Genomic DNA, 18441 nt, shown 5'->3' with positions numbered 1-18441 from the left:
GCAGATGACTGACAGACACCTGAGATCAACTGAGTGATACTTAATTAATTCCTTAAAGGAAGTAATATTGGGGTGAAGAAGCCAATGATGTTTTGTTAAAAGTGTGCAACGTTTAGCAGCTTGTGCAACACCTTAGGGGCTCCAGTGTGGTCCTCAGCACCAGAGCCAGTTTTTTATTTTTTTAGTTATTGTCTGATGCTGCTACTTCAACAAATGACTGCAAAGCACACTGCACTCATCATCACTTAAAGAAAGATATCTAACATCTTGCTGCAAACTTGGAAGGACCCAAGCTTTTCCAGGAAGTAGATTATGTGCTTTTTTGTAGTCATCTTTGGAGTTGCCTTTCCAGTTCAGTCAGTCCAAATGAACACGGGTATCTGTAACCCTCGACCACTTCTTCTCCCACAATAAAAGTAGTATTTGTAAGTATTAAGTATACTTATTCCTTGTCCTTCGTTAAACCTTATCTCCTTTGTCTTGTTCACAATCAAGGTGAAATTATTGTTCCCATACCATGCAACAAAGTAGTTGAACAGCTCATTGTACTCAGTATCCATCACTGAATCAGCAAAAATGAAACATATATTTATATTTTTTCCAGTTATGGTGCTTTAATTTACAAGTGAAAGATTACAACTCAGGCTTAAATGGTTATATCACTAGCAGCAGGTAAGATGTGATGCAAAAAATGACACATTCATCAGCTGAATGGAAAGATGAAATTAAAAGATATTAGATCGAAATATCAAGTGTTTTGATAAAACATAATCACATAAAATGTTCTTCAACACTGTATCATGACATTGTCAGATTTACAGCAATATTCATGTCAGTCGCATCAAGAAGGGCAGATGTTAAAACCATGTGGTAACCATCTGTTGTGGTTCTGCATTAACTCTGCATGAATAACAACTTCACACTGAATACATCAAGCCACAAATTTCCTCCTTTTCATCTTGGTTGATCCTTGTTATTTCACAAGTAATGGGATTGGTGTGTGGGGAAACTGAATTGTGGAGTCAGAGTCTCTAAATTTGAAACCAAATAATTGTTTTCCAGTTACCTAAAGCTGGTTTCACACATGCTCTGGAATCCTGAAATACTCTTGAGAAGTTCTGGACCTTAACATGCATAAACGTGAATGCCAGCGGCATTTTTTCTTGACTTCTCGCAAAGGTTTTTTATCCAGACCCCGAGCAATTTCTCTGAAACATGAGTGGGTGAGAAGCTAGTGGCAAATAACTCCAGTGCATTTGCTGGCGCTAGCCGCTTCACCTTTCTGTTGACCTGTTTGTCGTGGTCCACTCGCTCCTTGCTTTTTGTACATACACTCAGATACATGCAGTCCTGAAATCCACATAAAAGGGGACATCACCTGCCCTTTACAACCCGTTAAATGTTCTTTTGCATCATGTTTTGCTGCTTCAGCTCTCTTTTTTCCCCTTCTGGGAGAGCAGTTCTCCTCCTGTTAAGTGCCTGTGTGAAAACGAACTGCTGAAATTGATTGGACCAAATTGTCCATATATTCTCCCAAACATCTCCTCTATTCATAAGTGAAAATGTCTCAAATGAAATTATTTAATCTGGTTTATTCTTACTGTAGTTTTCTTATTCACTCTTTATTTTCCTTTCCTTGTTCTTTAGTATAGTTTTGTAAAGTTTAAGCAACAAACAAACTTTGTTAGGATTAGTCAACCATTATAGTTAGATGTTAAAATGCATAATTTCATTACAGAAAATATTCTTAAAATTGCCATTGCTGCGCTATTTAACACATTTGATTTACAGAGGACCAGCTGGAAAACTTTTAAAAGATGTTTCTTTTAGGTACCTTGTAGGGGTCTCAGAAAACAATCCACCTCCAACCTGACAACTCCTGTACACTGATTTTCCAACTCAAACACACAAGAGAACAGAAGTACCTGCAAAAGATACAAGATTTTTTTTTATTGTTATTTTAAATCACATTTTATCATCTTGAGTGCAAACCCTTAATCTTCCAGCATGGCACTGTAACTTTTCCAGATTTATTCACCAAACGAAAAGTGTGCTCACATTTCTCCTTTTTTAAAATGTAGACTCATATTTTAACACATCTTCATGTAACTTAATTGTTTTTAGACAGAATTTCAAGTTTAACTAATAAATCATATATAAATGACATTTTTAGCTTATTTAAAACATATTATTCAATTAGGTTTATGTCCAGTTTTTAATCCAGTAACAACTTTAGTTTTAAGCTGCAGCATGGTGATTGTTTATGTTGCTCAAACAGGCACAAATATTGTTTTTGTTGAGGGCTATTTTAAGCCATAGCTGTGGTCAGGCCTGCTAACGATTACTTGGACTAATAGGATGGTATATGTGGAATTGAATGAAAGACAGTAATGCCCATGTTCACTATAATTAAGGGTGATTTCAATCAGAGTGGTGATGAAGCAAAGTGATGAATTTCAATTAGTTTTTGGCAATGTCTGGAGCCTCGAGTCTCTGGCAGCTTTATGTGGAAAAATGTATCTCCTTATATCAAGTTTGCAAGGAATATAAGGGAATCATTCACACAGGAAACACAATGACAGACATTGAAGAGAGAAAAAAAACAAACTGAATAACAGACAGCATTTTGCTTCAGACTATCAAGGTCCTGCATAGCTTTTTCACCTCACTGTGACTCATTCACAGTGGGAAAGCGGCAGAAACACAAGCAGCGAAAAGACAAACAAGCATGTTGTGCTCCACTTGCACATGAAGGACATGTCATCATTGCTGCTGCAATGCAAGAATTCTTCTTGATCATCCATGCTGTGGCAAGTAGTCTGAGCTAATCTTTATGGGGTACTTATGTCAGGGTGACTTTAAGCAACATTTGTTCCATTAGGTTTTCTTTTGTTAAGAATGGAAACATCAGTGAGGCTGAGTCAGGACTTTTATAAATAGCACTGACTGTGATAACATAAGTCTGCTTCTCAATACGGCTGCTGAAGCTAACTGCAACACTCAGACTGTCCACCCAGATATAAGACACTGGACACTGCTGCCCTCTGCTGGATCTTTGTATCTACATTAAAGACAGTAAACCTTGGAAATGCAAACCCATCATCTCATCATCCTATAACTTCACAGAGTTCATGTTTCATGGAGGTATGCAGTAAGGTAATAACTGCTCACTGCCTCTCAGCTCTGTTAGTGCAAATGTAATTGCATGGACGCACCTACAGCCTGGATGACAAACTCTTCTGAAGATATCGCCCAGATTTAATTTAATCGTCCGACATCTATGGTTTGACTCGTCCAGATTTTCAGTTGATTTGATTATATCACTACTGGTGTGTTGTTAACATTACTCTAGCTCTCATGATACTCATATGTTTAATGTACTTAATAAATAAATGTCTTCACTACAACCATCAGAAAGTGCACAATAATCAATAAAACATTTAAACCTTAATTTTCTGTTAAAAATAGCTAAATTAGCATTTTTAAGGAATGTGTTCTTCAAAATGTGTATTTTATGCCCATAACTAATGTATCTGTTTTTTCTTAACTTAGCATCAAACTGTGTTCACCGAGTGTTATGTAGGGTTGCTCTAGATCTAGATGGGCTTCTCATCTCTGGTCTTTGAGGGTCACTGTCCTACAGATTCCTGTTTTAACACATCTGATTCAAATCAATGGGTCATTGTACAGAGCTTGACAAACTGTTGGATGGTTTTCAACAACACAGAGGAACTAATAAGGAAGTAATATAATAAAACCAGAAAGCTTTAGACAGTTCAAAGTAACAAGCAACCTCCAAATACCATGACCTGTGCTGTAAATGACATTTTCTTTTGTGAATTAACTTTTCAGATATGCATTTTCTAATTTATGTACTTTTGCTAGCCAGGCTTACCAAAACATTTCCTAATTTAGATTTACATTTTTACTAATCGAAATAAAGATTTAACTACAGCGTTTTATGTATCTCGAAATAGTCTTGTTGACCTTTTGACCCCGCTGTTGTGTACATGTGCTTGCCCTGAGTTTCAAACCCAAACTGGATGCATTTGGAGAGACACAGCTTGTCTAGAGCAGTGTGCAAATCATCAATGCACTAGCCCCTTCCTCTATCTGCCTTGATTTGTATACACCAGCAGCTACACCAGCCTCCTGTTTTGATTAATGCATGTTTATGAGACACCACATTAAAGTTTTCATTGTCTAGATACCACCACCCCCTGTTATGAGTGTAGACGTACCTCTCTGAGTCCTATTTTCTCCCAGAAGTGTTGCATTGATATGACAGGACAAGTCAGAGCAGGTTGGGGCTTAACAGGACAGAGGGATGTAGCATCAGGCAATAAAAGTGTCCTTTTTCTCCTCCTTTATAAACAGGTCGTAATGTTGAGATGAGCCATTGCCTATTATGGGCTCTGCCCAGCCTGTGACAATAGTAAACAGTAGAAAAAATCTCTGTGAGCGTCTGTTCTGCACCAATGAAAAGTGTGTTTTTACAAGCCGACAAGGATTGTTGGGTGTCTGGACTTACTCTGCCCATAGTAACCCAGGTAGACAATGCGCTTGTTATGTTTGAGCTTGGGAACACACTCAGGTCTAACACTTATCAGGCTGTCTTGTGAGGCACAAACTTTGGATCATGAATATTACAGAGGTTATGAGGTTATGGGACAGCTTTATTACTCTGATAAACACCATTTCTCTGGGGGACTGAGCTGGAAGGACAAGACAGCCATATGCCTGCATCCTTTGCTGTATAAAGCAGACCGTTGAACTTTTTAACTTTGCTGCGTGACTTCTGATTCACCTTTAGTTTGGACTGCACGACCTACGCTAGCACTGTAACTGAGTGCCTATCTTTAGAAGCAGTGATTAAGCATACTGTGTCAGATTGACACAGGATGGAGGCCAAAAGTCTGCAGGAATTTGGGGGAAAAGTGTCTGATGTGACTCAGATGATGGTGTATGCTTTGTGAAACACGTCTCTTATGCCGCCCCCGACAACCGGCCTGTTCTTTATGTAGATAAAAACACAAGTCCATCATCCTGAAGTGTAGTCTTGTCTGCTCTTTAGGTGGAGATGCAGACTTTGTCATAATGCAGGTGGCTGTGTCCAAGATAAAGAAAGGACAGTGGGAATAGGGAAAAGGGTGGAGGCTGAAAGCAGGGAGCGCGCTACACCCTCCATATGCTTGATAAGCCTCATCCATATGCAGCTCCTGTCCACTTTTCTGCTCCTCAGATGGGCAGCAGTGATGCATCATACATTTATAAACCTCTCATTAATCTCCTGTATAGAGAAGCAAACAGCAGGACAAGAACTAGTTTGGAAAGGGACTCTTTTGCCCTCTAGTGGACAAAAGAAGTACTACAGACACAACATTACACTTGAATAGTTTGGTTTTCCAAATTTAATAGCTACATATTTAACAATGATGAAATAATCAATAAACACTTGAAATATCCTTATGATCCTATTTTATAAACAGTTATTAAAATGTTTCTGGCATAATAGAAAATTCTCTGTGACATAATTATACATTCATCTTAACCATTTGTCAGACTGTTTTACATCGAGATCAGTTTACACAGAAACAAAATCTTATGGCACAAGCACGTTGTCAAGCAGAGACTCACTTTATAACATGTTTAAATTCCTATTTCTCTGCTTTCCTCTTAAATGGGGAATTCTAAATAATTTTTTAATTATTCAGCAAACAAACATCCTGTTTATATCCAGTTTTATACCATCGTCTCTGGAACTGAGGAACCATCAGGTAAACAAAACATGTACACCAACACCTCTGACGACTCTGCAGCTGTGGGGTGCATCAGTGATGGATAAGAAGCCGAGTATAGAGAACTAGTCAGTTAATGTGAGGGATGGTGTGAAAACAATTCCCTCATCTTAAATAAAAACAAAACAGAATAATTAAAATTATTGTGGATTTCAGGAGGAATATGAATAAATAAAGCCTTGTGAACATCCTTGGTTAAAAGGTGGAGGTGGTGGAGAAATACAAATACCTGGTCGTTCAGCTAGAGAACAGACTAGAATGGAAATGCAACATCGAGGCCATCTACAAGAAGAGACTGAGCAGATCCCTCTTCTTTTCTTCTTTTTGAGGAAGTTGAGATCCTTCAGTGTCTGCACCAAGATATTACATATCTTCTATACGCCTGTGGTGGAAAATGCAAGCTAATTTGCAGCCATTTGTTGGGCAGCAACAACAGAGACTTAAAGAAACTGAACAAACTAGAAAAGAAAGCTGTTTCTAGGCTGGGAACAAGTTTAGATCTCCTGGAGCTGATTGTACAGAAACTACAATTCTTTACATCCTCTTTACAACACAGTAAAGAAACAGTTCTTCAGATCTGCTGCAAAACAGAAAGGTACAGGAAATCGCTCCTGCCAGCAGCCATCACCCTCTGGAACAAGGCTTGTCTGTAAATTGATTATTAACTTTTTCTGATCAGAGGCTGATTAAATGTGACTGATCATTCTTTTAAACCTTTATTTGGCAAAAGTATCCTTCAGGATGTTTGTGTTCAGTGTCGTCAAATTTGTAAGAGATATTGTTCTCAAATGATCAACAAACAAATATAAAAAACATTCTCTGTAACATAATATCCCCCCAGTAAATCTGATGTTTTTTTCTTTTTTTAAAAATCTTGGCTGAGATGTGTGAGGAAGAAGCTTTTTCTCCTCACAGCCTGAAATGACAGAGATGTATAGTACCACAGAGAAAGATGTGGACAGGATGGAAAACGGCATTGCGAATGCTCCCAGGACAGTTTTATAAGGATGTGGATACTTCTGGCTTTTAGCAACCACAGAAGACAACATAAATAAAACTTCATTTGTGCATCATGACCCTAAAATTCAACAAGTCCAGAGAGTCTGACTCCCAGGAAACTACTTGACAGTTTAGAGGCTGAAACTTCTCACCACAGAAGTTTTTCCCATTCATAAGCACAGTTAAAAAAAGGAAAATGGATTAAGAAAATTATACTATTTTTTTTTATTTTATTTTCTATTGAACATAGAATTTGAGTTGTACATAAAAGCTGGACTATATACTTTATGCTTTTTTCCTCTTTATTTTTACATTGTTTTCTTAAACTTTTATTTTACTTTCTTTTCTTGACATGTTTGAATCAGATCTAATCTAATCTAATCTAATCTAATCTAATCTAATCTAATCTAATCTAATCTAATCTAATCTAATCTCTCTGTACCAGGGGGAAAAAAAAATTGTTCTGCACTTCATGAGGAAAAAATAAGAATGTTTGCAACTTGTAAAGCTTCATGCTCTTTGCAGTAGAAAATTAATAAATAAAAAAGGTATAGAACTTAACAAATTTTCATATTGTTTATTTTCCATTTGTGTATTTTATTTTTTTTTATTTTTGCAGCTCTTTGGTCTTCATGTTTTTCTACTGTATATGCATTTTTTTCCAGTTTCTTGGGACTTGTTTTTTTAGGGTTTAACAGCTGTTTGCTTTCATAGCTTAAGTGCAATTTTGAAAAAAAAAAAAAGAAAAAAAAAATTAATATATACATATTTTTTTAATATACACACAAAAAGTGTTCTATTGTAAAAAAAAAAAGTACAACTGTACAGTACTATGTTCATATGCTCATTTCTTTGTTTTTGGACTAAAAAATTGTGATGACAGTGCAACAACTTTTACACTCTTCTTATAACGGCATGTTATTGTGTGTTTCTGACACAGAGAAGCACATTCAGAAGTACTTCTTAAAGTATGTGTGATTTAGTTCTACAGTAATTGGACTCCTTTCCCAACTCTCAAAGTCATCAAGCCTTTTGTTCCTCAAGTCTCACCAGCTTCATTCGTTCACTTCTCTCTCCCACTCTCTACATCTTGGCGATCCTCTGTGGGCTTGTAAAGGAGCTTTAATAGAGAAGAATATAAATCTGCAAGTGACAAACTCCAGTCTCAGCAGACCGGAGGTGGGGTTGGTGTGTACACTGTGAACTGCTGTGTTGTAAAACCAGGACCTCCAAGGCTTCTGTGCCCCCTGCGAGTCCTTCTGGCACTTCTGCAAAATCCCTGCAAACTTACAGTCTGAGGCAGGATGCTCTGGACTTTCTGGAAGTCGACACTAAACTCTAGGTTTTCATTTTGAAGCAGCCACAGGAGCCGAGGCTGACACTGTGCTGTTTGACTTCACCCAGCAAGTTTTACCAAAACTTTTATGAGATTTAATTCTGCATGTCCGCATGGTATTAAATGTTTTGCTCAGGCCTCAGATCTGATCAAATTATGCTGTAAAATGGCCTTTAATCAGACATAGGGGTTAAAAAATACAACAGAAAACTTCCAGGCATATCAAGCGGCAAAAAGAAGAAGAAAAAAAAGTTCTGAATTTCAACAAAATGTAGAAATGATGCTGTAAAAATGTTAGCTAGATAAATGCAGGCAAATGAAGACACAAAAATGGTAAGAGTTCCAGCGTTGACACCACGAAACATGAGGAGGAATGGCACAACCAAAATAGTTTTTGTGTTTACAACAGTTGGAACATTATCCATGTCCCAGGCACAGATTCTTTTAATCCAGTTAATCTGTCATTATAGTCGGCAGCAAGCAATGGGTGATTAATATGAAAACAGAATAATTGTATCTGCATTTTACAGCTTTTATTTCTTTTGGATGGATTTTTAAAATAAATTAAATTAAAAATGAATGACTGTCTAGTTCCAGATAAGCAACATTTTATTTTTTTGAAAATCAGAAGCCATATGCTAAACTTAAAAATGTTTTGCAAAATTTATGGTCTTAAAATGCCTTTAATAATTATTTGTTGCATTTTTTGGGGGTTGGCGTGGCTCAGCAAGGTAGAGCGGTCGTCTTGTAACTCGAGGGTTGCCGGTTGGATCCTCGGCCAAGTTGAGTTCATGCCGAGGTGTCCTTGGGCAAGACACCGAACCCCTAATTGCTCCTGATGGGTCGTGGTTGAGCGCCTTGCATGGCAGCTTCCGCCATCAGTGCGTGAATGTGTGTGTGAATGGGTGAATGTGATGTTTGATGTAAAGCGCTTTGGGTATAGTTCCAGGTACAGTAAAGCGCTATATAAATAAGGACCATTTACCATTATTTCTCAATGAATGTTTGTAATTACTTTTTGTTTTGATTAAATGAGTGATGATATTCACTTCAGGCTCCACAAAGGTTTCAGAAAAGTTACAATGCAGGACTGAGAACTGTACATTGGCAGTAAATGAACAAAAAAAAAATGTATGAAGCTATAATTTTCTGGATTTTCTAGATTTCCCCTCCAATTACAGGTAAAGCGCAGCACCAGCATATTAAGTCTTAACTGGGAGTTCAGAGCTCAGGCATATCATTTTCTTTGTAACTTGGATTTCACATAAACTTCAGCATCACTTTAAAAACTATTAACTGAAAAAGTAGCATTTGGGGCAATTGTTCTCCCAGACAGCACTGACAGAGAGCCAGCCACAAGCAATGAAAACCAAGGCACATATATACTGGAAAGTATGATTGAATGAGTGAATGCAGGTGAGGAAATGAGGAATGAGTAACAGGTGTGGCAGTCTGAAGCTAAAAAGAGGACATCTAGGGACAATGCCAAGAAACAGAGAAACCCTAACTCTACGACATGCTGGATAACACAATATGGTGAATCGAGGAAGAAATAATGAGATGTGAAACATGTTAGAAAAGAGAATGTTTCAAAATAAAAGCCCCCAAACAAAGTGCTAACAGCTCAGAGAAACAACCAAAAACTCGTTTGCTTGTTTTCAGCACTAATTATTGGTTTAAGTACTGCAGGAACATCAGAAAATACGCACGAAAAATGATGCTACTTGTTGATTTTTATCTGTTTGGGATTTACTGACAATAATACAATGGGACTATGTTTCCTTTGAACAGCTGTTTTAACCAAACATAAAATGTGTCTTTCAGGTTGAAATGTCTTCAAAACAGACATTCAAATATGCAATAAGAAAAACATTAAAGAAAGTTTTAAACAGTTCAGAGGAAGTCTGGAAATGTAAAAATAACTAAATTAACACTGAATCCAGATTTGGTCAATTCCTTATTTCTTTTAAAACTTCATTTAAAACAAACAAACAAACAAAAAAACAAAACAAAAACAAAACAAACAAAAAAAACCCCAAAAAACAAACAAACAAAAAAAAACAAAAAACAAAAACAAAACCAAAACACACACACACACAAACCCCCACCAATTTAACACTGACAGAGTGTACCTTCAAATACACACACTCCAATATAAATTTGATTAGTTGTTTTGTTGTTGTTTCTTTAAGTCCTGAATTATTCTGATAAGTTCACACAGTCAGAAGTGTACAAATAACTAACTCATATCAATATTTAGCTTATATAAAATCTCAAAACAAATGTGACCTGATGCACTAAAGTACCAAATGAATGTTATAAATTTTCTTCGTAATCTTTATTATGTTTCTACAAGGCATTATTTTTATTTGTGCATCACAATGCAGCATATTTAAATCTGTAGGATACTTGGGTAAATTCATTAGGATTCTGACCAGAATGTATTTTACCATCTAAAAAGTTTTTAAAGAATTTTGCTGGTGGTGTAACTGACAGAGATAGTGGTGACTGAATGATTTTTGTGTAAAACAAGTGCAAACATGCACAGAGTTTAGCTCACACAATTTACTACAGCAATACACATGTTTCTGGAAAAGGAATGATGAGATTCAGGAAAAAGAAAACATCTCATCAAACACTGAGGTGTATCAGAGACATTTGAATGGTTCTGTTGAAGCTCAAGAAATAAAAAAAACTCTGGTGCGAAGTGGATGGAAGTTAGAGGGAGGATGAAAAAAAAAGGGCTTTAAACTCCAGGATTGCTGCAGCTCCATTACTGAGAGTGTACCAGTTGTCCATGGAGCGGCACTGCAAACACTTCCTCATCTTAAAATGGAAAGTAAACTTACTTTTTACTGTTAAAACAACAGATCAGGCTCACTGGCTGCTGATCTGGAGGCTGCAAATGTCCATTGGATCCCTGTTGGAATAATGGAGTGATAGATTTAACAGGCCCAGTTCCCAAATTAATAATACTGTTCCACATTGCAGAGCGTATCAAATCTGTCAAATAGTTTGAGCAGCTTTTTGACTCCACCATTTTTTTCCTTTTTGCTTGAGTTGAATTTGGCTCCCACTTTTCCATTCCCAACAGCTGTGCTTTGAGTCATTTACAGCTCAGCTGACATCTCTGTGCTAAATAATGGATTAGATGACAATGAAATCATTTTTTAAAGATGCAACTGTGGGGAATTGATGGATTCGGTGGATGCAACAGCTGAAAAAAAAAATGCATCTAAGAAAATCTAGAGAGAAACGGAGTGGAATATATGACCGCATCTTCATTTATCAGTCTGAGATGATCACAGTAAAAGATAGCTGGTGAAATCTTGCATGCTGTCAGGGGTGCATGTATTTATGAATGAGGAGTGGCTGTAATTTTGCAGGATTTTGTAATATAGCATGAATTTTTCTTAACATTTCATAAAATTATCCTAATACTGTTGTTTTAATCTAAGTTGTCAGCACATTTAGTGTAAAACCTCCAGGAAACATTCATCCACTGTGAAACCACTGAGTCTCCATGCTTGATCATACTGGGTGGCAGGGCTGGCACTGCACTGGGAAGCATTACCTCTGCACAGTGTTAATGGACTTACTTAACTCCAGGGTCTTGACTTGTGTTTTCCAATGAATTAAAGTGTCAGGAGCCACAAATCAGCGTCTGGGATAGGTCATGTGGGCGCTGGAAGAGGAGTGTGGATTTGCTGGTCTCTATGCTGTCAGAGCCCAGCACTGGTTTCTTAATGGTTTCTTCCTTGGATGCATGAAACTGGAGCCTTTAACCAGACTTGTTGTTACTGAGGCCCCATTACATCGATGTATCCATAGCACACACACACCCACAGCCGCACATGCATGCCATTACATGCTTGCACACAATATAACACACTATCATCCCTCGCTAAGATAGGACTGCACACACACACACACAAAAATCACACAACTCTGTTCACTTTGGCAGACCAGTAACATTTACTCAGTTAAATGAATTAAGTAATCGCACAATCCCGCATCCCCTGCATTACAGAGGAATTTCCATATTACAGCATCTGATACTCCCTGTTCACAGCTCTCCTACGCCACTAATGCAAGCCCCTTACCAGGCGGGATGTAACTGGATAGCCGATAGGATCCTGCTGCAGCAGATGCAGTGAAATACAGAGAATGTATTTGTGTGTGTGCAGGAGAAGACGAGAAAGGGTAGTGGTGTTGGTGGTGGTTATCCAGACTATATAGGTCCTGTTTTTTTTTTATTAGAGCTCATTAGGACTGCAAATAAATCACTGCTTCGCTTTCATTTAAGCAACAAGTCTCTCGAGGTTGAGGCTTTCTGTGATTTAGAATAGTTGAGTTGTTATTTGGCTCAACACAACCCAGAGCTAAAATTACAGTGGCTTTGCTTTTTAACAGCGTTATTAAAATGTATAATCCTCAAGAGTACTCCATCAGTCAAACATGTGACATTGTCTGACTCAAAACAATGTCACACGAAGTATCAAAGTATCAAAATTCATGTAGCAAAACCAGAAATAACCAGAAATATTTGGTTCCAAGTATTCTTAATATTTGTCAAATCCTGGAGCCTATAATACCCACAATGCAACTGGATACCAAACTGTTTTGTTAAAGATTTATGCCAGCTTTAAGCAGATATCAGCACTTCAAATGTAACCAAATATTCAGGTTGTCAAACTTTTCACTTATGTTGACAACTCTTGATGTCATTATGTGAGGCTGTGCAGCTCTTAAAGCCTATGTGGCACTGTTTTGACTATATCTGAATTATTACTGGAGATCATTATAAAGTAAACATATTTTATTTTTCATAATTTCTCCATTTCGATTAGCCTGATAATTTTTTTTCTTTAACTACTGTGTTACAAAAACACAGCAACACTTTACTATAACACTTTTGTGATGAGGCAATAACATTACTTCACTTGGAAAGGATTACAATAGATGAATTAATAAAGATATAATCCTGATTTGGGCTGAAATATGTTCTTTTTTCGTGCCGGTTGCCCTGGTTTTGAGTAAATGTCATGAAACAGAAACTTTCTAGTTAGCTTTAAGACAGGGGTGTTCAAAGTCCTTGAGGGCCACTGACTGCAGTTTTTTTTTAATGTTTAGGACATAAAGTCACTTGGGCAGGGATGTAAAATGATCGTGGTTGGGGCCAGGGCTAGCTCAAGGCTTTTTGGGGCCCTAAGCCTGATAGAAAATAAAAAAAATGGTTCTATTATGAATTTGTTCTTCAATATTCAGAATGACATATGAGTGTGGTAGGCTGAACTCATATTTGAAAGTAACAAAAAACAGCAGCAGACAAGAATCAGTGGGACAAGATCTCCAACAATAAATCATAAACAAATAACAAACACATTATCTTCTTGCATAAGAAAAGTGGATAAGTTAAGTCAGTAAATAAATGGATAAATAACTACAAACACAAAGTGAACAGTGAACACTTATCTTTGTTCGTAACTTTTACATACAAAGATGCAAAAGTGATCCATAATCTAAAATAAAAAATGATGTTTAGACATTTATAACCTTTTTCTCATGACTTTTGTGGAAGAAAGAAATTTATAATCACTGTAAGAGATTTCATGGCCAACTTTGTTAGTGACATTAACAAGTGCAGGTCCACTGAGTCTTTACTGTGCCATGGTGGAGCGCTAGTAGCTCTTCAGTTTGAGCTTAGCTTTTTTCAAAATCATATAACCAACTTGACCTGGACTTCTCCTGTTAGTGAACCTCAAAGATTGTGCTCTGTTGTACAAAACACACAATGTGCACTCAATATAAAATTTCATCCAACTATGATGAAAGTGGTATAAATTAAGTTTTGTGTGTATTACTATTTTTATTTATATCATTCAATGATGCTTTTGTAATTATTAATTATTTTCTTTAGAACAATTTCTTGACATTTCAAGCATTCTGGCTGGCCCCAAGTTGCTGGATAGTCCGCTCATGCCTTGGGCTGGCTCTGGTTAGGCCTTTTTTCACTTCAAATGAAGTTCCTCTCACAGACACTAGAGGTCGCACATTTTAAAATGTAGTTACACATTTAAGAAGCCTGCCTAAAGAGGTGTAGGTGTAGGACTATTTCACTTCTCTTAAATGTGTGACATCTTCAGTTCTACAAGATCGTTTTTTCCAAATTACTAAATGCAAACAAACATGAACAGAGTGCTTCTTAAAGCTATAAACAAAACAGATAAAAATTTTAACTCCACCCATCCAAAATCACAATACATTCCATTTAGCTTAAATCAAACCTACCCACCTAATTATCCTCCTCTACATCTGCAAAAAGAAGTGCTGATAAGTGTTGTTATAAATAGCAATAGTAGAAAACATGGTGAACATAATCTTGGTGTGACATGATGAGAGATGTTAGGGCTGTAACACAATCTTTAGTATCCCACTCTCAAATATGTAAAATGTATTCTTCAGTAAAGCCAAAAAAAAAAAAAAAAAAAGGGTCTGACGTGATTGCTGTGGACTTTTAGGTCATTAACATCAACATACAACTGGTCTTAGATGGTGTGTTTAATAGCTCCCTGGTTTATATTATGTTACACTTTAGTTGTGAACAAGATTTAGCTAATCAGATTTTAGATTTAAACTTGCTGTTTTAATTACAACCAACAGCTAAATTCACAAGCATCTCCCCACATGTCCCCTACCCCTACCCACCTCCTTGCCCCATGTGCTGGGCTAATTAACCAGTAGGCAAGGGTACAGCTGCCATAACCTTCTACCAGACTCAGAGGATTTGATTCAGCTACCCTTACACATTTGGACAAGTTCATCAAGGATAGATGGAAAGGCTGAATCAGAGCCAAATCTGGCTTCGGTTAAAATGTCAAAATGATGCTATTGGCACACAAAACTCTTGCATCTGCAGAAAATGTGCCTTTCCTTTTCAGGAATACAGATAAAAGGTGATACTTTGGGCAAATTGAGAAAGCACACAGGGGACATTGATTTTACCCAACACCTGAACTGCAAGGTGCTTTTTTTGCCTGCAGAAAAGTTTAAAAAGCAGCAGCCAGCACAGCAGTCAGGTGTCTCGAGGCTGTTCAGAAAGAGAGTAAAAAGTCGCAGAGTCAGCACACGCTTTCACTCACCCTTTAAATCTCCCTCAACCCCTCTCGGCTGCTCCCGGAGTCATGTTTCAGGAGTTTTCTGTGATTGTAATCAAGTGTGTTTTTATATAGCTGTCTTGTTTTCCCTTAGAAATCACCGTGAAATTAAATACACAAACCTGGAAAATGTAAGAGTTTTGGGTATCAAAAGTACATTTCATCATACTGTTAAATTTCACACAATTAAATGATAGTTTATGCATCATTTGTGGATTTTGATGGCTGATAATTTATTTAAGCAATATCTAAATGGTACAAAAAGTTCAAAATAATACCAATTTAAGATGATGCTAAAATATGACATCTAACAGAGTGAAATGTTTCACCTTCTGTCATACTGTATAATACAGTACAGATGAATAAACTGACTGCAATGCAAATAAAGTACATGTATTGGCTCTTTACATCCACTAGGAGTCAGATTTTCTAATCAAATCTATTAATAACTGCTTCAAAAGGAGAGATGAAAAACATTTAGGATCCTGATGTCCCGGTGGCTTTTCGCCACATCATGTTTGTCATGTTGATAATGATGATGATAATGATGACTGTTATACACAAGAGACATCACATGATGAAACATTATACAGCATCACAGAGTGAAGCTTTCCCCATAATTAAAGTTTGATATCCTGCTCTTAGTGTTCAGGAATTTCCAGTTGATAACATGAGGCACTGTAATCTGCTCTGACCCTGAGACTCACGGTTAATGATGCCTCAGTGCATCAGTGTCACTCTGTTATCTTTAGATCAGTGCTTGCAGTTGGAAGCTGGATAAACAAGGTAATAATGAAAAGCAGTAAACAACATGCAGCTTTCCTGTTTGAAGAAAATCACAATCATCACATGCAGCATGACTAATTACAAAATAAACAACTTTGTTGTTTTACAGAGATTATATGACATGTAGCAGCAGCATTTACTCGAGGATTAGAAAATGTTTTTATAGCTTTAATGATACAGGTTGAGTCATTTATAATGGCAACAATGATTCCTTCATACAGGCTGATAGTTCCCTTGCGTCATTACGAAGCCTCAGTAAGAGAAGATTATAAATATTATTATGATCTCAAGGGGGATATGAGGCATAAAGAATCTAACTCAGGAAATGACCATTGTTGTAGAGAAATGGGACATTTTAAAAGGACTGAATTTAAATAAATAATAACAAACAAACAACTAACAAAATATTCTGTTAAACCTCTTTCAAATGAAAAGCTGAAAGTTTTCTGCAACTACATGAATGCAATAAATACTTAGAACAAATTCCTTCCAGATTCTTAACACTGGAGTATTTACAACTGTGTGTTGAAAACAACACATCTAAAAACACCCCTAAACAAATTTGTAAAAAAGATAAAAAATAATAATAAAAAAAAACTTACCTGAGTTATTTACCATTTTAAATTTTCATTGCTAATTTAGAGTTTTTTTTTTCTTGGAGTTGACTTTTTAATAAAGGCACCAGTCTACAAATTACTAGAAAAAAAAATCTATTTACTTATCTAGTTCTTGAGATTCTGAATCTCATTGTTTTTTTGTTTTTTTTTTAGTGATATTTCATTTGTACAGTTGTATACATTCAGAAAAGATCACCTGATCATGAACAGCAACCGAGACATGCAAAAAGCCACGCCACATGATTACCCTGATAAATTTCACCTCTATCTAATGTGCTGCACCTAGTAAAACAAACAAACAAACAAAAAACAAAAAAACAAACAAACAAACAAACAAGCCATTTTCATCCACTGAAGTGAGAGGAAGCAAATAACAGTACATTAGCACAAGCTGCATGCACACAAAAGAGTTTGCACACACAAAAGTACTTCGTTTTGGCAAGCAGCAAGTTTATTATTTTGTTTTATGGGACTGGGAGGGGGGAGGTTGTTTTGCGGCACTGCCTGTGATACAGTGGCTATGTTTGTGAGCTTGTGAGAAAGGAAGCACCAGTAAGATCAATACATCCTCTGCGCAGATTTCCAGCAGAGAGTGACGTGCATGTGGAGGAAATGAGCTGGGCCGAGGATACTTTGCTTGTTATGGATTTGACATGAACTTGGCCCTGGACCTCTCACAATGTGATGAATGTATTATTTTATCTTCCTGTCTTTGTTAACCTCCTTGTGGTTGATGGCACGGTGATTCTCTCTCTGTGAGTGGTTGAAACAACATCTCCAGTTTGGCCTTTGGACTTTTGATGAAGTGTAATAATGGTCGTAATATTAGTGCCTCTTTAAAGGACCTTTCCCCACTGCAGACACGCTAATGGGAGCTGTGCTGTATTTTAAGCACATGTGAGTCAACTGCACAACATGGTTTTAAATTAACACATGAAGCGAAGTATCACTAACGGCGGCGGCTCTTCAACAGCTGCATCGACTCAGCCCTGAAAACTTGTTGGTTTCATTATTTAGGACTGAACAGTAAGAGTAAGACAGGTTTGAACAGGACCTTGGGCGAAGGTAAATTTAAGATTGCAATGATTTAAAATATATTGTAAGCTTGGAAGTATTTCTGGGTGGTTTCCTTTTCTTCTTTTTTTTCCTTTCTCTTTTTTAAAATAGTTGGATAATATTAAATATTATTGCTAAGTCTACTAGTTTTATTTGACATGCATAAGGAATCTTGTTACATGTCCAATCTCAATCTCAAAAGTAGATTGAAATTGGCTAATATTTTGCTCTTTGCCTGTAATCAACCTGTACATTTGTATGAAAGATGTAATGCCATTAAAATGCTGACACATTTAAAACCACAAAGTTACTTTGATAATGCATCTTTCGAGGTTTCACACCCAGTACCACCCTTATAAAACTTTAAAATGAACAGGAAAAAAGAAAAGAGTTTGAATTAATATAAACAAAATTTTTCTTTTTGAACATTATCCTCAGACTTTCTGCATCGGGACTTTACAAATGTCTGGTTGTTATTCTACTGCCACTTGGGGGCAGAATCAGAAATATGTGGAACGTCTGAGCTGTGGGCTGCTCTTGACTGTGTTGGTCGAGTTGTTGGTCTCTTAGCTTTGCTCTACTGTGGACAAACAAGTCATAAAGATTAAAGATTGTAGAGATTATCCATCTCTAAGATTACCGGATCTTTCTGCATACTTTCAGTCAGTGAGCAATCCAACATATAGATGACC

This window comes from Melanotaenia boesemani, chromosome 22, assembly GCF_017639745.1.
Source record: "Melanotaenia boesemani isolate fMelBoe1 chromosome 22, fMelBoe1.pri, whole genome shotgun sequence".
Classification (NCBI taxonomy): domain Eukaryota; kingdom Metazoa; phylum Chordata; class Actinopteri; order Atheriniformes; family Melanotaeniidae; genus Melanotaenia; species Melanotaenia boesemani.
Note: the sequence above shows the minus strand (reverse complement) of the source record.